Below are 25,717 nucleotides of genomic sequence, written 5' to 3'. Positions count from 1 at the left end.
ACTAACTCGCGCTGAGAGTTTGATAGAAATTTCTAAGGAATAATTAAAATGCTTTCAAATGATCTATGAAATTATTAAAGGTTATCTTAATTATCAAAGGCAACCCCGGTTTCGCACCTGTGTAATCTACAATCATGATTACATCACATAGTATAAAAAAGTCGCTTGCCGCTGTATGTTCCTATATAGGTGACTTATATGGCGGCGGACCTACATAATAGGTAGGTAGCTAATAAAGCAATTAATTATTTTAGTATTCTACGCGGTCATGATTTATACAGTAACCATTTTTAATTTTAATTAAATTATATTGTAAATAAAAAAAAAATTGTTATGGTATTGAACGATTATATATATTACCTTTATATTACATGCTATTTCCCGGTACAGAAGAAATAATCTGTCTTAGCTCTTAAGACTTACTTTATTGTATAATCCGTGTTTTGAAACTGGACTTCGAAATTATATTCGGAATGAAATTTATAAAGAGGAAATCTTTGTTTATTTGCAATGAATAGTCTCAAAACCTACAAATATACATATACACATCAACACCGTCTAGGGATATTTTGTATAAAATTCTTAAACTCAAAAAATCATTTCCAGTTTTAAAATCTTCTGATGAAAGACTATTTTGTAAACCTTCTTGGACAATTCTAAATTTGAATTTTTAAAAAATAAATAAAAATAAATTTTTTACGCGACATAATGGTAGCGATGGCCGAAGGTTTCGTTTACCTACCGTCATATTAAGATATTTTTTTGTGTCCAATTTAAGTTTTATAACAAGTTATTGATTAATTTCGAGTTAAACCTATTGTGTGCATCATGCAGCGGTGCCATTTAACGAGAGAAGAAATGCTAAGGGCAGGAGGCATGCTTTAAGCTGGGGCTACTCAACGGAGTATTGCTGAGGAGATTGGAACAAGACAAAACGTTATATCTAGGTTATGGTCACACTACCGTGCTACTGGTAAAGTGACTGAAAGATATCCAAGTGGGAAGCGCATAACCAATCAACGACAAGACCGATATTTGCAAGTTGCCGCGAAAAGAGAACCAAATGTTACGGCACTTCAATTGGTTCAGAGGCTACAGTCAGAGGAACAGTAGCTTGTGAGTGACCAAACTGTAAGGAGAAGGCTGCATAAAGCTAACCTTCATGCTCGCAGACCGCTTCGTACTCCAGCACTACGCCGAGGAAATCGTGAGCGACGACTAGAGTGGGTTCGTGTAAATTTGTTCTCGGAAGATAACCAGTGGTCTGTAGTGCTGTTTACCGATGAGCCCCGGTTCGGTTTCCATCCCGATACACGTAGCGTACGTGTTTGGCGATTCCCTGGTCATGATAGCCGTTTGCAACATCTTCAGAAAGTCCATTCATACCACGGCGGCATAATTATGGTTTGGGCGAGAATTTATCTTGGTGGAAGAACAGACCTCGTTTGGATCAGAAACACCATGGCGGCCGAAAAATGCCGTAACGAGATGCTTGTGCCAATAATTTAGCCCCATAGACTAAAAATGGGATAAGAATTCACGCTCATGCACGATAGCACCCGTCCGTACACAGCGGGAGTGGTGACGAGATGGTTGTAGGAACAAGACGTATCCGTCTTAGGCTGTCCCGCTCAATCACCTGACCTAAACCCCATAGAGCACGCGTGGGACATACTCCAAAGAAGGGCTTCGAGGAATTTCCCTGCAAATATTGCGACGGATGAGCCACTTTTTTGTATCTTATTCGAACCTGTGACAATATACCGCAGCAAGACTTGGATAACTTAATCCAAAGTATGAAAATTTTTTGCAGGACGTTATAAATGTCCAAGGTAGTTTTACAGACTACTGATTTTTCATATGACTACTAAAACCAATAACTTTTCTACATTTTTCACATTTTCTTGAGACAAACATTAATTGTTAGTTTTACCATTATTTTACGTTTTTTCTTTATTTAAGGATAAAATTGTTTACGCAAAATAATATGGTTTATTTTTTATTCCGGAGTATAGTCAGATAAACGGGCTTTATAAAAATATAAACATGTTGCATGTTATCTTTAATAAATTTTGAAATAATTGAGTAAATTCAAAATATCCCTAGACAATGTTGATGTGTGTATATAATGGTGTTGCAGATGTCCATGGGCGGTGGTGATCGCTTTCCATCAGGTGAGCCTCCTACTCGTTTGCCCCCTATAACATAAAAGAACCTGCGCAATCTACAGTCATGATAACATTACATAGTATAAAACAAAGTCGCTTTTCGACTGTCTGTCCCTATGTAACTCATATGGCGGAGTATAGGACCTACTTTATAGGTAGCTAATAGTGCAATTAATTAACACACGAGTAATATGATATAGTTATCAATTTATTCCGAAATTAGTAACCCGCCTCGGTATCCCATGGGTATTTATAAATAAAGAAAATTATTTTACACTAATATAATGAAAATCTTATAGCAATTGAAATAATCAGTCATTAGTACCGAAGATAACCTTCTACAAACAATCTATTAATTATGTTTTAGCTATGATAATATTATAATATAAATGCTATATATGTTGATAAGTTAATTCAACCTTGCATATTCATTCGTCCAATTCGATATTTTTGTTTGACAAGCATATATTTAAACTGGAAAGGACAACGAAAAATCTTCTTGACCAACCACTCAAGCACCGGCACTCTTATTTTCTCACTAGGATGGCAATGATGTGGTTTTGGAAATGTAACAACAACAACTGAGGTTGCAAGGACTGTCACTGAAAAATACTCAATTAAGTATCTTTAACTGGCCAAACTAAAATTTGGGAACAATAATTCAGGAAGTTTAGAGGCAATCAGCGAAGTGATTAAAATGCGTGGAGTTAATACCTGTTGACTTCCAAGCAGGATATATTAATTAAAATTGTTAGTATTTAACTAACATGTCTTTGTATTTTTTAAATTTAAAAAAAGAGTAACTCTTGAGTTTCTTGACGGTTCTTGTCGGTAGAATCTACTTTCCGAACCGGTGCTAGCTTCACTTAATTGTAAAATGCCTACTTGAATAAAGTTTATTTTGATTTTTTTTTGTTTTGATAAATTGAATTTCTAGTTTCATTTATTTATATTACATTGTTTAAAATATCCACGGTCACTATTTTTAAATGTAATTAAACTTTTGAACTATACATATCATAAAAAGGGAGTTTTTGTTTCTAATATTAAAAAACCTCTTTATTACTAAATGAATATGTATATATACGGTACATATATTAGTTATAATTTTTTACAATTTTTGACTGTCCGTTCTGGCTAATCTCTGGAACGACTGGACCGATTTCTTTCACAATACTTTCAAAATTCAAAGCAACCGCGTACGAGTCGCCTAGCGAAATAAAAGTTGCCAGATTGATCCTGACCTTGGTCTATGGTCGTCCCCACTGCAAACACAAGTGATAAGCTTAAAAGCAGGGGTAAATAGGTATAGTAAACATTTCTGCATTAATTTGTTTCATTGCTAGTATTCCTTAAAAAATATCTTATATTAATCCGACAACTGCTTGTGATGCAACTGATTCACGTGTTATCTGAGACGCGAGACTTCAGCACCATCACCTTCCAAATTACTAGCTGCTAAGTGTTTCAACGAACCAAAAGTAATTAATATAGCTTATCTAGATATTATATATCCGTGATAAAAGCTTAAATTGCTTAATTAACTATGCCCCGACCACACCTATGAGTCTATTAGATAAATTAGTGTGGAAACATTTCTAACGCCTATTCCTACTCATTCAAGTTGCTGTTAATCAATTACTGGTGGATTAATTAATTTAATTATAATGAATATATATTTTTTATGTGATAGGTGGCAAACGAGCTGGAGGCTCACCTGATGGAAAGTGACTACCACCGCCCATGGACGACGCACCAGGGGCTTGCAAGTGCGTTGCCGGCCTTTGAGGAAGGAGTACGCTCTTTCCTTGAAGGTTCCCATGTCGTATCGGTTCGGAAAAACCGCCACCGACGACTGGTTCCACAAAGTGGTTGTGCGAGACTTGAATTATGATAATTGCTTCATAGTAAGTTATGTCGTTATGAAAATGATCGGTTATCTGTGGATTATTTCTTTTGTATGCAATTATCGTACTCATTAATTATATTTTATCAAATCATCATTCCCATGTCATTATTAAAACAATATCGATAAATTATCAATCAGATATATATGTATATATATATATATATATATATATATATATATATATATATATATAACTGTCTGTTTGTAATATTAAAATAACCGATTTTTATTGAATACATACCGAAATATTTTTTTTTACACTTTCTGTCTGTCTGTTTGTTCCAGCTAATTTCGGGAGCGACTATATCGATTTTAATGAGACTTTCACTGGCAGATGACTGATGAAATAAGGAATACCTTAGGCTAGAATAATAACATTTTTCTTTAATTCAAACGCGTAAGAAGAAACAGCACAACTAGTTCATTTATAAAGCTTAGAGTTGTACTGTCTGATCTTGTAAATGCAAAAGTTTAGATGGATCGATGCTTTGTTATAAATCACGTCAGAACGGCTGAACGGATCTGAATTAAATTTGACGCAGGCATAGATTATAGTCTGGAAAAGCACGGTTACCTTTTATCCCGAAAAAATCTACCAGCACATTTTCCAAGTGAATATATTTAGTAATTTGTATTAGAATAGAGATCTACCTAATAAGTGTTGTCGTTGACACACATTTGACATTTCACTCTTCTAGAAAGTCCTGTGGTAAGAGCGCGTGCATCTTAACCGATGATTGCAAGTTCAAACCCAGGGGAGCACTACTCAGTTTTCATGTGCATCGATCTCGTCGGTGAAGAAAAACGTCGTAAGGACGTGTCTAATTTCAACGAAATTCTGTCACATGTGAATCCATTAACCTTCTCCTCATAGGAGGCCTTAGCCCAGCAGTGGGAAAAATTATGGGCTCTTACTTGTGTTCTGCGGCGAGTTTCGAGTTTGATTATTAAAGTAAAATTAAAAATCCAAAATAAATAATTTAAGCACGCTTTCATAATATCTTTTGAATACTTTTTTTTACAAAATAAATTAAATTTTCAGTACGGCTCGGAATGAAGATTCTACCGAAAGGAAGAGATAAGAAATTCTTTTTCACTAATTAAATTACGTTATGCAAATATACTAATACTAATTAGTATTTCTTAAATCAAAATATTGCAATATTAGTTTATAATAAATGAGCAAATAATTAAAAATAACACAATATATACTAATATTATACATGTGAAAGTAGCTCAGCTCTATCTGCCTCTCTGTCGTTCTTTCACCAAACCAACGAACTGAATTTGCTGAAAATTGTTAAGAAGCAAAGTTTTACTCTTAGGAATGACATAGGCTACTTTTTTTGCAGTACAACAATACTACTGTCTATCAACCCCTAAAACGAGCGAAACCGTGGGCAACAATTAGCTTATAATATCAATGTAATTATGACTCCTGATATATATGAATAGAGTTCGCCATAGATCTCCAAAGATATTTTTTGTCTATTACTAAGACACTCGAGCTGAGATGGATGTTTGAACGCGTGCATCTTAACCGATGATTTCGGATTCAAATACAGGCAAGCACCACTATATACATGTGCTTAATTTGTATTTAAATTAATCTCGTGCTCGGCGGTGAAGGAAAACATGGCGAGGAAACCTGCATGTGTCTAATTTCATAGAAATTCTGCCACATGTGCATTCCACTAACTCGCATTGGAACAGCGTAGTGAAATATGATCCAAACCCTCTTCTTAATGGGAGAGGCCTTAGCCCAGCAATGGGAAATTTACAGGCTGTTACTTTACTTTTACTTTTTTTTTACTTAGACACTGGATTTCGAAACTCAAATAAAGCGAACTCAATTAAAACAAAACTAGTGCTTCAAAACCTAGTTTATATTAATAATTCTTGTAATCTAATTGTACATTATTAAGTCGTATTAGTATTGAGTAAATAAAGGAATAAATAAAATTTTAACAAAAAGAAAAACCGACTTCAAACAAAACACTATTTTAAAACAAATAAAAATGTACTAAAAAGTAATAAAAATAATTGCATATTTAACATATTTTTGAGAGTCCTCCTAGGTAAAATGAAATGAAAAATATTAGACTACTTAAAAGTCGATTTACGATTATATAACGTAGTTATAGTTATTGTTATATTTGGAGCCGGTGTCAGCCACGGGTACACGCTTCAACAATCAAAAGAAAGAAGCGATACGAGCCTCTTGATTGACCCAGTATAATATCGTATAAAAGGTAATTTGTAAGAAACATATTTCTTAAAGTATTCTCGTATTGTTTTTTGATAGATATAGTGTAGGTCGGCATAAACTACAACCCTCGAATGAGCTGTAATCGACCTCAGTAAAAAAACTTTGCAAAAGAGCAGCTATTCGTATGCTATGTCGTACATCATATGACATCACATCATATACACAAAATTTGATTAAAGAATTCTGCCCCAAATCGCACCCTAACTGTAAGCCGTTTAGGAGTTCCGTCAATACATAGTATAAAACAAAGTCGCTTTCTCTGTCCCTATATCTTTAAAACTACGCAACGGATTTTGATGCGGTTTTTTTTAATAGATAGTGTGATTCAAGGGGAAGGTTTGTGTATATAATAAATGAACAATATAGTAAAGAAACACTGACAATTTTAGAAGTTTGCAATGTGATGTCGTAAATAAACAAATTCTTTAGTATATTTAGTATCAGTTTTGCACCCGTGAGAAGTCGGGGCGGGTCGCTAGTTAATTCGCTAGTTCCGGAAGGTGATTTAAATATCCAAGTAACCCATAAATAAAAGATTCGACCGAGTATTGCTAACATGCTCCTCAGAATTGTTCCGTTCCCTCCCGTTCCCTTAATTTGTCATGGATCCTGTACTCAGAACCTTACCAAACTTTCACCGAACTACCCTTAAAGTATGTCCTTTATAATTTTAAAAGAATCATCAAAATTGTGCCAACCAATTTTGAGTTATTCACCTATTTATCGCGCACATACATAATGCAAATTTAAGACTTATGTCGTTTTCATACGGATACCATCATCGGAAAAAATTAAAAAAAAATGGGACCCCACGGGAAGCACTACCTTTCAAACAAAAAAATTTTTATCAAAATCGCTCCAACCAGTAAAAAGTTATGAGGTAACAAACATAAAAAAAAAAAAATACAGACGAATTGATAACCTCCTCCTTTTTGAAGTCGGTTGAAAAAAAAAAAGATCACAGAGAATTCAATTTGATGTATTATTTTCTCTTTTCAACCGACTTCAAAAAGGAGGAGGTTGTCAATTCGTCTGTATTTTTTTTATGTTTGTTATCTCATAAATTTTAACTGGGTGGACCGATTTTGATTTTTTTTTTGTTTGAGAGTTAGTGCTCTCCGTTTGGCCACCGGCTCCAAATGAAACAATAACTATAACTACATTATATAATCGTAAATCGTACATACTATATACTCATTATATCATACATTATATAATCGTAAATCGTAAATACTAGACTACTTTTAAGTAGTCTAGTATTTTTCATTAATTTTACTTAGGAGGACTCTTAAATATGTTGAATACCCAATTATTTTTATTACTTTTTAGTGCATATTCATTTGTTTTAAAATAGTGTTATGTTTGAAGTTTTTTTTTGTTAAAATTTTTATTTATTAATATATTTTGGTTTGATATATGGTAAAATAATATTAATTAAAATGAAATAAATTTAGATGTTTATATAATATAGATATAATTGAAATAAAAATCGTAGGCACGAACATTGTTAGATCATATTATCAACTCCATTTGTTAAATTTAAAATTCAAATATTTATAATTCGACCCGCCAATGTGCGGGTCTTAGTTACAAATGAAATTAGCTCCTTGAACGACGCTTGGGATTTGAATATCTGTTACGAGTTAACGCTTAAATAATTTTCATATAATTTAAGATATATTGAAAAAAAAATCGCCCATAGAAATTATAGTTCTATTTTTTTTAAAACTATTTTATTCCTCTAGTAAAAATTTTCATAAAGTCTATGGGATTGCTACGCATTAGTACCAGTGATGAACATTGCTACAGATTGGAGGCTGCGAGATCGTGTGGAGATGCATTCGCGTGCTGTACTTCACGCGTGACTCGAAAACTCTCTACAGAAAAACGATATCGCCTCTCTGAACTTAAAATATAATAGCAATCAATTCAACAGAAAAGAAGTTGAAATTCTTTAGTGTCATCCCATAGTTTACAAAAAAAGTTGATATTACATATATCCTGACAATCACAAGAAACAGATTTACTTGGTGTTAGGGCTTTGTGCAATCCTGTCTGGGTAGGTACTCACTCATCAGTTATTCTACAGCCAAATAACAGTACTCAGTATTGTTGTGTTCCGGTTTGAAGAGTGAGTGAGCCAGTGTAACTGCAGGCACAAGAGACAATAACATCTTAGTTCCCAAGGTTGGTGGCACATTGACGATGTAAGGAATAGTTAATATTTCTTACAGCTTCATTGTCTATGAGTGATGGAGACCACTTACCATCAGGTGGCCCATATGCTCGAACTGAACTTTTGTTCTGTGTTTTGTTGTTTGGTTGTAGGTAAATAGTAAAGAACAAATAATGAAAAAACAAATAATTTCTGTGTGTGTGTGATCTTGCGTGTTTGTGTGCGTTCGTATTACTATATGTGCGTGTGTGTGCGTGCGAGTGCTTGCGAGTAGGTATGTGTGGGTCAAAAATAGTATCCATATCAATGATAGAAATAACAAAATTAATTTCCATTACGCAAATAACAATGGCTTATTGGTAAAGTGTAACTATCCGACAAATTGGGTTTAATTAATGTCGTATCAATTAAAATAATTGCTTTATTAAGCTGTTTCTTTTATGTTAATTATGTAACGTATATTCGCTTTCGCTTTCGTAATTAATATAAATATTATGCTCATATGAATTTATTCGTATATAATTTTAATGAAATGGTGAGGTGCTTAGAACATGACTTTTTTAATTTAGTATTAATTATTCGAAAAAATCATTTAATTAAATTTGCGTGTTTAATTTTATTTAAATGTTATTGTAATATTAAACTTTGTCACTAGCTCAAAAAAAAAATCTAATTTAGTTATCAATCAGAGGAATAAAAGATACGAAGAAAATTATAGGCTACGGACATACTGTAAATAACTAATTAACGATGTAAGGAATAGTTAATATTTCTTACAGCGTCATTGTCTATGGGTGATGATGACCAATTACCATCAGGTGGCCCATATGCTCGTCCGCAAACCTATTCCATAAAAAAAAGTTTGACGTAGACACATCGCAGCGAAAGAAGGGTTATTTCAAAAAAATGTCTGAAAAGAAAAAAGATATTACGAACGGGATCAAGGCTTATATTTTGATTATCATAATGTCTGATAACGAGCTGATGTCTGACTCCTCGTTATATATGTAATGATATTGCAGATAACATATACAATTTTCATAAAACACTTTTAAGTTTAAACTGAAGTCATACTGAACGCAAAGATTTGTTTATTTATTAAGAGCAATAAATTCACTGGAACTATTTCAATATCAAAGACAGAAGATTCGTACAACGATCAAACTTTGGGAAATTATTCAAATTTCCACCGTCTTCATAAACTAATCGAGACTCCGGGATTCACATTATCATATATTTGAACTCGATTCGAAGGGCTTTTATGCGTGATATTTCAAGAAAGTTTAACTAATCATTATTATGAATATTCAACATTTTCATATTTAAAATTTGAAATTAGTTTTAAAAACATTAGCATAAATTTCTAATCTAGATAGTAACATACGCTCATAAGGTGCCTTTGATCTATAAAAATTACAAAATAAATGTATGTACAACAACAACAATAACAGCCTGCAGATTTACCACTGCTGGGCTAAGGCCTTCTCTTCTTTCAAGCAGAAGGTTTGGAAAATATTTCACCACGCTGTTCCAATGCGGGTTGGTGGAATGCGCATATGGCAGATTTTCTATGTGTTTGATTTATGTTGTTCTTCACCGCCGAGCAAGATGCACGCGTTCTAACTAATGGGCCATTTCGGCTCTTGTATGTAAATGTAGTTAGTTACACAGGAAATCTATGGAAGATTAATCTTAGTTAGCAAAATATGCATAGTATCACATGATCTTTTTAGGTTATGGTTTTTTTCAATTCGTCTACTACTATTATTCCTTCAAAATTTAATTGAGTCTGTTATCTCGTCTACACGTAGGAGACTTTGCGAAATGATCTGTGCCTTTTTGGCGTAAATAAAATACTTCGTATTAAGACACGCATTGTTGAGGCTTTACCGACAGTTGGCATATGGAGACTACAGATTAGTTAAATTAGGGCTGAAAAAAAAATTTTTTTGGGAATCACTTAAATATTCGTTTTATTCTATTTCATAAGATACGATATGAGGGACGGACGAATAGCAGTATTACAGTACATCAAATTAGGGTCATTTTTTAGCTTTGGGTATGGAACCCTAAATTTCCAAAGTGACCAAAAATCTGAATTTGTTATGATTTTTGCAATCGTGTATCGACCCTAAGCAAATATACTATAAAAGAACTACAATAATCCTAAAAAATATTTTTCTGTGTCATCTCAAAAAAATTAAAATCCAATTAAATATTTAGGCGTACACGATCACGATTTTTTAAGATCATTCACATGAATACATGAAATCGTTTTTGATTGTTTATATGCGTAGATGGATTACACGCGGGTACGAGTCTATAACGCCAGTTGTTCACTAAGTACACATAAATACGCACACTAGTAAACCTGTTTGACATCTGTCAAGTGTCATATGTAGCAGTTACGCACACTAACATAATAAAGTTGAGTTCGTTTGTTTGAGTGTGACACTCAATCTATATGTATATGTCTGCTACATATTAGCGTTTTTCTTTAAAAATGCCGACTATGACTGCCGTCTTCTAATTACTCAGAATTAAGATTACCGCGATATAATATTGTTCTGATTTCAAATTTACTGTATATATGACGTCATAACGTCATTAGTGGTTTCATCAATACAATTTCTTTTTATTTTTTATTTGAATATATAAGTATGGATCCTGGTCTACCCTTCCTGGTGGATAATACAGCCAGCCAGGGTGGTATCACCCAGTTGCAATTGTGGCACTAATAACACCACTTAGTACTGTTGTTTCCATTTGAATGGTAAGTGAGCCAGTGTAATTAAAGGCGCAATTATATAACTTCTTAGTACCCTAGGTTGGTTCCGTATTGACGAGGTAAGTATAGGTTGTATTCTTTACAGCACCAATTCTCTGAATAATGGCCTCTTATCATTAAGTGGCTCATTTTCCACTTCGTCTACTTACTATATAAAAGTTTTGTTAAAGGTAAATTTACTATTAAATTTTCATTAAAAATATATACAATGAAAAACGTAAGTGTGAATCTGCCGAATGTAAAGCCGAAGATCTCGGGTTCAAATCCGGTGGCGGGCTGATTCAAGATTATTGAAATTGTCTACAAGTAGCACATAAAGTTGGTCCCGAGCCTGCACTAATTCGGGTGTGTAGTATACTCGGGCTTACGTAAAGTCAGAGTAAGAAAACCTTCGTCAGTTATGAAATCAATTCCTTTATCAAGTCTTAAGCTCTTAGTACCTTTTAAATCTAAACATCAAATCATTGCGACGCAATATGTCATTCTCGATCGGCAAAGCAGATTATCGCTCATACGAAAATAGATCTTTAGGTGACGAACCTTTTCTTTGGCTGACTGTACATAAGTAATCGACGCATAAACTTCTGTACTATAGCATGTCCTGCGTATTGGTCGTCATACCCGGAAACGGAAAGAACGACGTTATTTCCAAGGATTTTTTTTTTGTTATTGTTGGCAAAGAGTGACCACCTGATAGAAAGTGATTACCACCACCCATACACATCTGCAACACTAAGGACTTTACAGGTGCGTTTCAGGCCAAAGAAAAAGTATGCTCTTTCTTGAAGGTTCCAAGGTCGTATCGGTTCAGGAAAACCGCCAGTAAAAGCTGGTTCTACAGAGATATAAAACAAACCATAAAATTATGGTTATGGCGTTTAATTGTGAATATTTCTTATAAAGTGATAATCATATAAAACACTTGTATCAACAATTGCAACGTACTATATATACTGTCGTCACTAAAATACAATAAGTTGTTAATATAATAAGTCAAAATTAATATTACTTGTTATTTTTAAATTTCAATTCTTAATAATATTTTGAAGTTGTCATTAAAACATTTCTTCGAGAAATAAAAGGTGCTGACTCGTCGACGCTGCGTTTGACGCACGCTTGCTAGGTAAAAAATATTTTTCTCTGCTTTATCGACAAATATAATATCTTTTCCGTTAATAAGGTGTTTACTTTTTTATTTTCATTTATATCTAATGCAGCACCAACCGAAAACTTAGGTGTTATTGTTATGTTCTTTTCAGTCATAGCTAGCTCATTCACCCTGCCAATTGGAACGCAAAAGTATTAAGTATTGTTGATTGGTATTTGAATTTAAAATAATTGCGTGATACTACGGTCAAAGAACTATTAAGTCTTTCACAAAATAAACCTACTTCTCTAATACATGATAAATTTTGCAATGCTATTTTTTTACAATAAAAACGTAAAATCACATAATAAACTATTATGTGATGCAATTAAATAGTCACTCATGTTAACCAGCGTAAATAGTTATCAATCCAGATTTAAATATCGAATATAACATTATCATATATCCAGTTTGCAGAACGCGCGTTTTAACATTCTTAGTGTGATCCAACTCTAATTCGTGACGGAGATTTATATAATGCACGGACGTATCACTGAAAAGCAGAGTGTTCCAAATGTGGGATCTTTTTAAAAATGTCGTCGTATTTTTATCTTTGGACGACAGAACATCAGTGCATACACAGAAACTGGCTCGCTCGCCAAACGCTTACATCTAGACACTACACAGTCATTTTGAAGCATTGTAACACTTTCTGTTTGTATTCTTAATGACGTCACAAAATGTGTTACGAAAGATTATCGCGTAAATACCACAAGATATTGTTTAGCTGATAACATTAGAATAACACCTGTGAGGAAAGCAGACCTTAGTCTAGGGGGACATTTCGTGCTGTTATTTAAATCTATATTTATATTATAAATGAGAAAGTAACTTTGTCTGCCTGTCGCTCTATCACGACCAAACCGCTGATCCAAATTTTATGAAAATTGGTATGAAGCAAATTTAAGCTCCAAGAAAGGACATAGGCTACTTTTTTGACTAACACATGACAACTAATACCCTACAACGAGCGAAACCGCGGGCGACTACTAGTTTTAAACATTTACATTAGCCAAATCAAATCAAATCAAAATATTCTTTATTCAAATAGTTTCAAACAACTGCATATATTCATATTTTAATTTGATTAAAACCAAGTTATTAATAAAATAAAATAAATCGATCCAAATTTCGAATCTCACTTCGACCAAATCGAAGTCAGGTAGATCGTTACATAAAACGATACACGGACGCGTTTTTCACGTAATAATTGCGACATAAGCAAATAAGACTGTGCAAACTGTCGATGTCGCCTCGTTAGTTACTGCGCGTGAAATTATACAGCGAATTTATCGTAACTCGTTTTATATTTCACATTCAACAATATGTTCAGAAAACATCGTTAAAAATAAGGAGGATTGTTGTTGTTTCGCAGTTGATTTAATACATATAAAAACTATTCAATCATTACTCAGCGTAAAACAAAGTCACCTACCGCTGTACGGCTCTATGTATGCTTAGATCTTTAAAATTACGGAACGGATTTTGATGTATTTCGATAGAAAGAGTTATTCAAGAGGAAGGTTTGTATGTATAATACATGCAAATAGTAGACTCTGATAATTTTAGAGCTTTCTGAAGTTCTATAATAAAATTCCGCAGACATTTTTAAGTTTGCCGTTTCGTAAAAAATACATTGATAAAAAAGGCATATTAGTCGATACAATTTTGATTTGATTTGATTTGATGTTGTAATAAAACACTTTTTTTCTGTATAACAGTATTGTACGCATTAAAAAAGTTAGAGATGGTATGTCTATCTCTTAGGGGTAACCTGTAATAACCAATTCTTATTCTTTCTATATCCTTCTGTAGTCTATTTAATATCAGTATATCACCCGTGCAAAGTCAAGGCGCCATATTTTAAATCAGTTTAAAACTGTAATTGGTATACATATATATAAAAATGATGGTGAATCCGTTTGAGACTTTGACACCGTTAAAGCGATTTGCATAAATTAATATTCACTTGGCGGTAAAGCTCTTTATAAGCTCGTCTGGGTAGATACCACCCACTTATCATAATACAGTCTACCGTCAACAGAAATACTTAATTGTTGTGTTCCAGTTTGAACGATGAGAGACAGGATAACTACACAACGACTTAACTAATCTGTATTGGTCAAGAGGAAATGGTTAATATTTCTTAAAACGCCAATATTTGTTGGGTGTTTATAAGCAGTAATGACCTATGATCGAGTTCTCCATTTTTTAGTTAAATTACTATTCTAAATTGAAAAAAAAAAACATCTTGGTGCAATCATATATGTAGTTTTCCTCACAATAATTGGCATATAATTACGGAGAATATTTTACCCCAAATCATGTCGAATGTATAGAAATAAATATATACAAACTCTATGATTCAGGACAGAATCATAGGGTTTGTTAGAATATAGTCCTGGTTGAGAAGAGGGTAGGTCTTTTAAGAATATTATTTATTTTTTAGTATATACAAATTTTAATTATAATTATTTACTACATAATTCTTGACCTTGTGGAATGGTGGGCACTTTGCATAGCCTCGTTGAATCTGATTTCTGTTCCTGTTAGCAAAAATAAACAAACCAGCATTTATGTGACCAGTGGATGAAGCTTTTTGCAATACAAATCCGATAATTGTTAATCTTCTAGTGTAGAACATATAAAATAAAAAACAATTTGATTAAGGACACATGTTTTTTTAATGCCCAACTGAAATTACCAAACCAATAAAAACTTTTATCACAAGATGCAAAGCAATTCGTAGGTGTTCAATCAATAGTAATATTATATATGCGAATATCATCTGTTATGTTTCACGGCTGAACCACTGAACCGAGGGAAGGATGAATATCTTTATATACTTAGGTAGATAATCTGCTACTGTCTGAATAATTAAAGGGTGACGCTGTAGAAGAAAAATTGTGGTCTTATATGCATTTCGAGCCGAGGTGGCCAAGTGGTTGGAAGTTGTGCATCTTAACCCAGGTTCAAACCCAGGCAAACGCCACTGAATATTCATGTGCTTAATTTTTGTTTATAATTCATCTCGTGCTCGGCGGTTAAGGAAAACATCGTGAGGAAACCTGCATGTGTCTAATTTCATAGAAATTCTGCCACATGTGCATTCTAACAGCCTGCATGGGAGCAGCGTGGTTTAATATCCCCCAAGCCTTCGACTCAAAAGGAGAGGAGGCTGTAACCCAGCAGTGGAAAATAGATAGGCTCTTTTTTTTAAATATGAGACAACATCACATACATTACTCTGATCCCAATGTAAGTAGCTAAAGCACTTGTGTTATGGAAAATTAGAAGCAACGACGGTACCACAAACACCCAGACCCAAGACAACATAGAAAACTAATGATAATCTACATTGACTCGGTCGGGAATCGAACCCGGGGCCTCGGAGTGGCGTACCCATGTAACCCAGTGTACACACCACTCGACCACGGAGGTAGTCAGCTCTTGTTTTGTTGTTTTATGCGTTTCATCTTCTTTAAATTTACCAATTTAAAGAAGATGAAACGCAGAAATCAGTTGGTATGACGATTGTTACAAATGAATTTCATGTTTTCATGTTTAATAATTGTGAAAAGAAAGAAAGGTAGAAAGGTATAAGGTAGGTAATTATTATTTTGCAAAGAAGTTTCACTTGAAAACAAACTAAATATGGAATGTTCAGCTTTGAAAAAAAATCTTATTTTCTGCAATACGGGCTTAAGAAACGATGACGTTAAAGTAAAAAGTTTTGAAGATAAAAAGAAAAAAAACTGTAGAGAATCTGATAATTTCTACTTCAGAATTCTCAGCTTGAGATTGGATCTTCAAACTATAAACAAACTCAGTGCAGGCTCAATTAGTATTACGTTTTGTTCTTCGAATAAAATCCAGAATTATGAAAGCTTGATACAATTGTTGTTACCAGTATGTTGGGTCCAATGGCTGGATAAAGTCTATTTTTTTAACTGTTTATTTTTTGGAATTCAAGGCTAACTATTTTGGAATGAATCCAGCAAATCTGGCCATCTTCAGTCGTTTCACCCCCACTACCTTGATGTCTGAAAATCCACAACAGCGCGATTTCAAAGACCGAACCAATACGACATGGAAACCTTCAAGTAAAGAGCGTACTCCTTCCTTAAAGGCTAACAATGCACCTGCAAGCTCCCCGATGTTGCAAATGTCAATTGGCGGTAGTAGTCACTTTCCATCAGGTGATTTTGCTGCTCGTTTGCTTAAACGATATCTTCAGCCCCTACAAGGGATCCATTTGTCTGTAATTTTGGGTCATCTGACATGTATGATGTGATTGACAATACGTCTTTGTCTACGTCTATTTTTAGTAACTTGGTCTGATAATATTATGCTCAAGAGTTGTCTTTATCGAGCTCTGCCATTCTCCCATAAATTTAATAAAAAATAAATGAAAATCATGCATTATAAATGCATGCAAGAAGATATTATAAACGCAAAAATAACTCAGTTCGATGTGTCTCCATGCTAAAACTGTTAAACCGATTTAGATGACATTTTTTATGGAGAAAGTTTGAGGACATACGCTACCTTTTTTAATTCACCTCTCGAGGGTGTTAGGGCGTTTGATAACAGTTTGTGTGTAATAGGTAAAGTTTTATAAAATAGAAAAACGTTCATAAAAAAATATACAAGACAGACACACAAATATTATGATACGGACAATTCAAAGAGCTCAAAGCAAAGCAATCTTTTTTTGCATAAGTTTATTGGAGTGAGCCAGTAACAGATACTAAATATATAACATTTTAGTTCAAGTAATATGCAGCAAAAAGACGACATATGAAATGTTTCTCACAGAAGTATGTTATTAATAGTGCTGAAATGGCCCAGTGGTTAGAACGCGTGCATCTTAACCGATGATCGCCGGTTCAAACCAAGGCAGGCAACCACTGAATATTCATGTGCCTAATTTGAGCTTATAATTCATCTCGTGTGCGGCGGTGAAGGAAAACATCGTGAGGAAACCTGCATCAAAGTAATTCTGCCACATGTGTATTCCACCAACCAGCATTGGAACATCGTGGTGGAATATATTCCGTACCTTCTCCTCAAAGGGTGAGGATGCCTTAACCCAGCAGTGAGAAATTTACAGGCTGATCTTGTTGTTGCGTTATGCGTTATGTTTTTAATAATAGCATACAAAATTACACGAGCAAATCCGCCAGCGATCATATGTGCAGGAAATCCCGTAGAATTAACTTCGATTTTATCATCGCAATAAAATTGAAAACAAATTATTTTAATTGCCATTCGCATTAATCGTTCGGAATTATCGCCCGTATTTTCGGTAACAGATATTAATAAAGTATTGTCATTATTAATGATATTTAAATGATTGTTTATACGTTTTAAAATTAATGATCTTATAAAGCATATATGTAGAATTATGGTCGGCCAACCGGAAGTTATAGTAATCGATTATTAATAGTTGCTGATACTTTTAAATTAATCACCAATGGTAAAACTTTTGATATAAATCTTAAAATATGCACACATAATTCAAATATTGTGACTTTTAACAATACTTGGTGCCAGGGTTTTGTGCTAACCTCTCGTACCTAAAACATATCAGCTATTCTTCAGAAAAACATCTTCGTTCCCAGTGTTGGTGGTATACTGGGGATGTAAGGAATCATTATATATAATAATATTTCTTACAGTGCCAATGTCTGTGGATGTTGGTGACCATTAAACATTGAATAAATTGTCAATCTTCTTGCTTCTTGCAATCGTTTCAGAGAAGGTCCCTACTCTCGGCAACGCTTACAGTGGGGGGAGAAGGTACGCATAGCGCTGATGCTTTCTCCTTTTTCGTCTTTGTCAGAGTGTATCCACCGATGTTATCTCCTCACGCGCGCACTCCGTTGCCTCCTTCTGCGACTTCTGTGACTTCTACGACACTTTTACTTGGTAGTAGGGCTTTGTGGTAGCCCGTCTGGGTAGGTACCACCCACTCATCAGTTATTCTTCCGCCAAATAACAGTACTCAGTATTGTTGTTTTCTGGTTTGAATGGTGAGTGAGCCAGTGTAACTACGGGCACAAGGGACATAACATCTTAGTTCCCAAGGTTGGTGGCACATTGACGATGTAAAGAATAGTTAATATTTCTTACAGCGTCATTGTCTATGGGTGATGGTGACCACTTACCATCAGGTGGCCCATATGTTCGTCCGCCAACCTATACCATAAAAAAAACTTTCGCAGAGAGAGAGACCACCTCGTTCCAGCACTTTTCACTGCCTAACATGGCGGTTATCACGTTCAGCAACGAGAAAGTAAAGTTGTTTTTCTAAGTACCTAGAATATGTCTTTGAATGTAAGGACATAAATGTCAATAAAAATTTTGATAACAATTGTTTATATGTAAGCACAACTTGAATACATAGGTGACATATGTATACATATACATGTGACAGTAATGTTAATTATTATGTTATACATAACAGGCACTTTGGTATGGTTTTGGTGTCGTTTGAGAGTCAAGGCTGCAGAAGGGGTACCGCTGGGTGTTTGTGAATATTCTGATGTACTAGGGCGCATTAGGTGCCCCAGACACTGGGGAAATAACTAAAGCCATAAAGTTTTCCCAGCGAGGTAAAAAAGTATCATTTGCATTGTACAGTGTTTAGTGATGAAAAACAAAAGAATATCTTATCGATATAATATTTAAATTATAATAATTATTTATTATAGACGCAGACATATTCATTGGGCGATAATGATTTTGGGACAAAATATATGATTATTGTTTTTGCAGGCGAATAATCCGCAATGACTCATGTGAATTATATATATTTGCCAATTTATAAATAAGTCATTTTAAATATTCCTTTTCCAGTCAATGAGATTATTTAAATCCTCGCGTATACAAATTACTTTTTAAAACTTGATAATTATCATCACGAGACTATGAAATATTTTATACATCTAATTAATCTGTAATTAGTTGATGGATGTTCTGAAAAGATACAAAAAAGAAAAGGTTTTTAAGTAACTTCCATCTTGCGAGCTCGAACATCTAGGATGTGGCGATCGCATCAGAGCAAAGTCGCGGGTAACAACTAATATTACTTAAAACTGTATATAATGAAAAAAGACAGAGGAAGAGAGAGAGAAAGGGAGGGGTGATCTGAAGGGAACAAAATGTTTTTTTCTTAAGTAACGACAAAATACAGAGTAAACGTAAGTTTACTTTGTATTTTGTCTTTGTAATAATTATTTTATATTATTCCTCATATTTCAGTATATATTATCACTATATAATATGCGCAAAAACAATTCTAGATATATACAATATTTTCCTAAGTTTTGGGTGTGTAGTTCGTTTAACATATTTACATGTTTCTCCTTGATCCTGAATCCTTCTGGCAGCAAGGCTTTGTACGAGCCCATCTATATAGGTACCGTCCATTTATGATAAATTCTGCTACCAATAATTAACAATTTTTAGTGTTGGGCTCTATTTCGAATAATCTTCATCTAAGTTTCTGAGGTTAGTGGCGCATTGGCGAAGTAAGGAATCTTATTTATTCTAATAGCTCTATTGTCTATAATGAGGTTGTGACGACTTACCCTCAGGTGGCATAACATACCTATATAATAATAATAAACAATAATATTTGTAAGAAAAGCCGTTAAACTTGTAAGGATTATCCTAACAAACACATGAATAGGGCCCTTGCTTTCTTTCTTTCTATTATTTACGAAAACAATAGCTTATTAAATGTTTGGCTTCTCAAAAGTATCACAAATAATATATGAAATACTTTTGTGTAAATTAGAGTTCCCAATATCGGTTACCAATATTTTAGCATAGACGTTTGGTAATTCATGTTCTTTATTTAGAATTTTAAAAAATTCAATTCGACCTTACCTGATTCTAACCAACAAATTTTCGCACATTTTAGACGATTTTCTTATGATAGTTCAATGCTTTTTGTTTCTTCCTCGTGGATAGTCTCAGATAACTTAGAATCGGCATTTTTTTATGATACAACAACAACAACAACAGCAGCCTGTAAATTTCCCACTGCTGAGTTAAGGCATCCTCTCCATTTGAGGAGAAGGTTCGAAACATATTCCAAAACGCTGTTCCAATGCACGTTGGTGGTATAATTTGTATGAAATTTGACACATGCAGTTTTTCTCACTATGTTTTCCTTCAATGTCGAGCACGAGATGAATTATAAACACAAATTAAGCATATGAATATTAAGTGTTGCTTGCCTGAGCCTGCAATCATCAGTTAAGATGCACGCGTTCGAACCACTGGGCCATCTCGACTGGGCATCGTCGCCTTTTTTATGATACAAAATACAATATCGTTTTGTAGCTGTATTAACCTGTACTAATTTCAAATATATGTTTACAGACTCATATTAAAGTTTAATGTATTAGTAATTGCAAAGTCACATCGCGTGTTGGTCTATGTTAATACCTTCAAACTTTATTAAAATTTATTGAGTTTTGAACAAATTTCTTATAATCGTATGTCGTCGTATATTTTCGTCACGGTAGCATGCGTAAGCGAACCCGCGGCGTCCGCCGAAAGACGGAGAGGGTACCGCTGGTTTTTTAGTGAGTGAACCCGGCGTACTTGGGCGCACTCGGCGTCCAGGGCTCCGGGGAGTCCCACACACCCCGCCACTTTCCATCACGTGGGGGAAGCGCGTAAAGCGCTTTTCCAGCGAGAAAAAAAAAGTTTTGCGTGAAATAGTGGAATTTTTCTTCACACCAAAAATTGGTGTGCATTGACTTAGCTTACATTAGACAGAAACAAATTGTTTTATACTTCAATAAGTTTCTATGCAGGAATAAAAATCTATAACTTTTAACAAGGCTCAACCGAATGTAGCAACGGTAACACGCAAGGGTCATAACAATCCTCTAGTATGTATCACAATCGTCAACCTACCTAACTGGTATTTTGTGAGCATATTTTTTACCTGAGAGTATTTATAATGCCTTTTTTAATTTCAACACCTATATTATTTTATTACTTTTATCTAAGCTCACCTATGCCTATAATAGGCATAATTGAGCCGAGATGGCCCAGTGGTTGGAACGAATGCACCTTATTCATTGCAGGTTCAAACCCAGGCTAGCTAACCATGGAATATTCATGTGCTTAATTTATCTTTATAATTGATCTCATGCTCGGCGGTGAAGGGAAACATCGTGAGGAAACCCGTATGTATCTAATTTCACAGATATGTATATTCCACCAACCCGCATTGGAACAGCGGGTTAGAATATGTTCCAAATCATCTCTAAAGGTAGAGGAGGCCTTAGCCCAGCAGTGGGAAATTTACAAGCTGTTGTTGTTGTTATATATTCATCACTGCACATTATATACAAATCAGAGAGACAGATGCATGACAATTAACATTGCAAAACATCAACAAATGTAACCTGATGTGTGGCTTGCGTGCGTAGGTCTCTCAACAATGAAACCACATTTCCCAGGAGACTTGCCTTTCGTGAGATAGACTACAGCAATCTTTATCTAATTATCATTGAAAATAAGGAGGATATTAGGTCAATTATTCTTCACTATGCGACCCCTGTAGCTCACTCTGAGTGAGTCAACACTCACCGAATGTTGAAGGAACTCTGTCGGTATTACATGGTTTGTATCTTTATTTTGTGATGATCTGCCAAAATATAACTATAGCATGTAGAGTGGACCACAACATTTCATACAGTTCAAACTTCATAGGCCATATTTAGATACTTTTATAATTGCGCAGGTTTACTTTATTGAAGATATTTAGAACCACTTATCGAACTTCCAGCCAAGGGCATTGTAAAGTCTCTTAATACTGTAAATTATCTGACTTAGCATTGCCTTGCGATTCTGTTAGAATCATCTTCGTGTATCACTTGTGAAATTGTGACAACTGAATTATGTTGATACACAATTTCCATAAGTGTATAGTACGACACAACTTAGATGTAGCATCGGGAAATTGAATAAAACCAATTACTGCCGATTTATACAACCAATAAAAATAGCTCCCTATCGCGCTATTCGACGCTATTCGTGGCTATAGATTGTGACGTCAGTTCAACCACAGAATGCAAGTGCATGTAAATCGATGTGTCAAAATGACGAATATATATCATACGTTATTAAACGTGATTACGTTTGTGTAAAGATCATATTCACATAAGAAATAAATATTGATTATTTGGGATAGCGTACTTAATTCGGATGTGATCGGTTTTACGAATTTTGCCGATGCTACATCTAAGTTGTGTCGTAGGTACTATGTTTTTATAATTACTGCAGTCAATATCGCTACATTTTGATAATTATTATTCGAATTCTGTGATGAGTTCTGAGTTTAATCTTTAGAGAATACTGCAATACCCCAAATTAAATAAGGAATTAATGATACTCCTATTTACCCCTCTTTTTAAATCTAATACTTGTGATAAAAATGATTATTACAAGGGCTTAGATTTGATCTTGTGGCTTGTTAAATTTCTAGGCGCCCCGAATACCCTTGCGCTATTGAAAGTGAATAGTTTATCATATTGTTAGCATATTTATTTTAATATGACCATATTTTATTGTTTTAAAGTATTATCAGCATAAATAATTCGATTTAAATAGTTGTTACAATTTGCGTTGATTGTCAACATCCGGTTTTGAACTAAATTGTTTTTAAAATGGATCGAAACCGGATGTTGCTACAGTCGGAGGAGGGGCGTGTAAACATTAAATACTAGGAGTAAGCCTAGAAATGGTCATTCTTACTTTAATCGTCGAATTGGAAGGATCGTGAACCACTTCTGGAGAGATAAAGTATTGATTGTGAGGAGAGTTTTTGTATTATTCCAACAATATATTGTTGATACCAGGAGAAACTTGCCACTAACATATTCATGTGGTTCCGTACATAAAACGTTGTCTTAAACAAACACGGTACACGCTCTGCTCTTTAAATAATATGTTAAACCGAGTACTAACTTCGTAATAGCATCTCACTTAGCTGTCAGAAGTAAAAGTTTTTCCCGCAATTTTGCTTGAAAACAAAAGTTGGTGCATCGACGTTTTATAAGTTTTGAAAAGCGAAGTTTGTTTTATATTATAAGCCTCGGTTTCTAAGGGCAGTTTTATTAATATTAATGTTCACGGAATAATTTGCTTTAAATTTCATTACGTAATATTTATGATTCTAGTTTAGTTTAGAGTGAGCGTTTTGTTGATTTTTAATTCCTGCTAGTTTATGCATACAAGATTGTCATGGAAAATATTTAATTTTAATAATACCTGATTATGCTTTTTTAATTGATACTATTTTAAATAAATTTTTTTACAGTTTTTTCTGTTTCATAACTTGATAAGTATTACGCTTACAATCCCTATTCTTATCAACTTATTAACTAAACCGTTAATACGACATAAGTATCCATAAGTATATTCAAGATGAAGAAAGTCATTCCTTTCAACCATAGAGCTATTAGAACTAGCGCGCACTTGTGTTTTTTGTGTTATAGATGCAGACACAAATGTCACGTCGTAATGTGCGCGCACCTCCATACATATTCACGGACTTGACAAGAGTGACGTAACAGCCACCGTGACAAAAATAACCAGTGTGCGCTAGTTCTTAGTATGTTCGTATTTTATTAGCACATCAGCTGTTGATATGTAAATTATGTGTAGATTATGTTGGAATTTAATTACAGCCGGCCTTTAGTCGTTCGAAAAGCCTCTCGTCAAAGGATGCCTCAATCTCATGATTGATGAAAGCAATAAAATCGCCTTTGCGTAATGTTGTTTCATAGGTTAATTTACAGATATTATTATAATTATTGTTTTTATAAAAAGGTATATAAATGCACCACCAGTACCATAGACATTAGCGCAGATAGCAATGTGAAACATCCTTTATTTACGTTGTTATTCGAAACTCAACCTTAAAAACTAAACAGTTAGGTTCCTTGTGCCCAAATTACATAGGTTCACCAGACACACATACACACAATATATTACATTCAGGTATTTATTTTGTTTTTCTTTCAATTTATATTTATGAGGATTGGAACGCAATAGTGGTAACTTCACTTAATTGTAAAATGATGATGTGCTTGTCAAAACCTACTTGAATAAAGTATGTTTTGATTTTGATTTTGAATACAGGCCAATCGTAAATGACATTATGGCAATTTTTCTTCCAAACTTAATTTGAAATTTAATCAAATTAAGGCTTGTGAATAAAACACCAAACTAACAGCTATGTTATATTAGTATTTTTTTTATATTAATTTGCTTTTATTTAACTCTAACAATAAAAATATTTTTTCATCAAAATACAATATATAAATAAAAATCACCCTCAAATCTGTACAGAACCTACCTCTAATATTAGCCGTATCTATCAATTAAGTCCTTTTACTCAGCCATTCAATACTTAGATAAAAATACATCAAAAGACTACCTTTCATATGATCCACTGAGAAAACTAACCTTAAAATAATTATTTTAAAAGTTCAATGACCTTAACACAATGCATGTTTGATTATAATTGGAGACACGTGACACAATTACTTGGTAATCAGAGTCGTCCCATACTAACCAGCTCGTGGCCGAGTACGTGACCAGATGACCAAGATTGTCCTGTGACCAGAATTAAGTAGTAAAGTAACAACCTGTAAATTTCCCACAGCTGGGATAAGGCCTCCTCTTCCATTAAGGAGAGGGTTTGTAACATATTCCACCACGCTGATCCAATGCCGGTTGGTGGAATGACCATGTGGCAGAATTTCGATGAATTTAGACATGCAGTTTTCCTATGATATGATATAGATGTTTTCCTTCACCGCCAAGCATGAGATGAATTATAAACACAAATTAAGCAGGCGGTGCTTGCCTGGTTTTAAACCAACAATCATCGGTTTAGATGTACGAAGGGGAAAGAGGGACAATACGCGGCCCGGGTACATGATACACTGTGGCCCGGGGTACACATACACACGTTATAAATTTTATTTATCAATCTATACCAGAAAGTTGGTTTACTTAATGGTTGGGCTTTGTGTCGTGAGTACCAGCCACTCATCAAATTCATTCTACCGTCAAACAAAAATAATTGGTATTGTTGTGTTGCGGTTGAAGGGTGAGTTGGTGAAACTACATGTACAGGATATAATACCATTATTTCCAAGGTTGGTGATGCATTGGTGAAGTAAGGAATGGTTAATATTTCTAACAGCGCCATTGTTTATG

The sequence above is a fragment of the Vanessa cardui genome, chromosome 19 (assembly GCF_905220365.1).
Source record: "Vanessa cardui chromosome 19, ilVanCard2.1, whole genome shotgun sequence".
NCBI classification, from domain to species: domain Eukaryota; kingdom Metazoa; phylum Arthropoda; class Insecta; order Lepidoptera; family Nymphalidae; genus Vanessa; species Vanessa cardui.
This window is presented reverse-complemented; position numbering follows the sequence as displayed.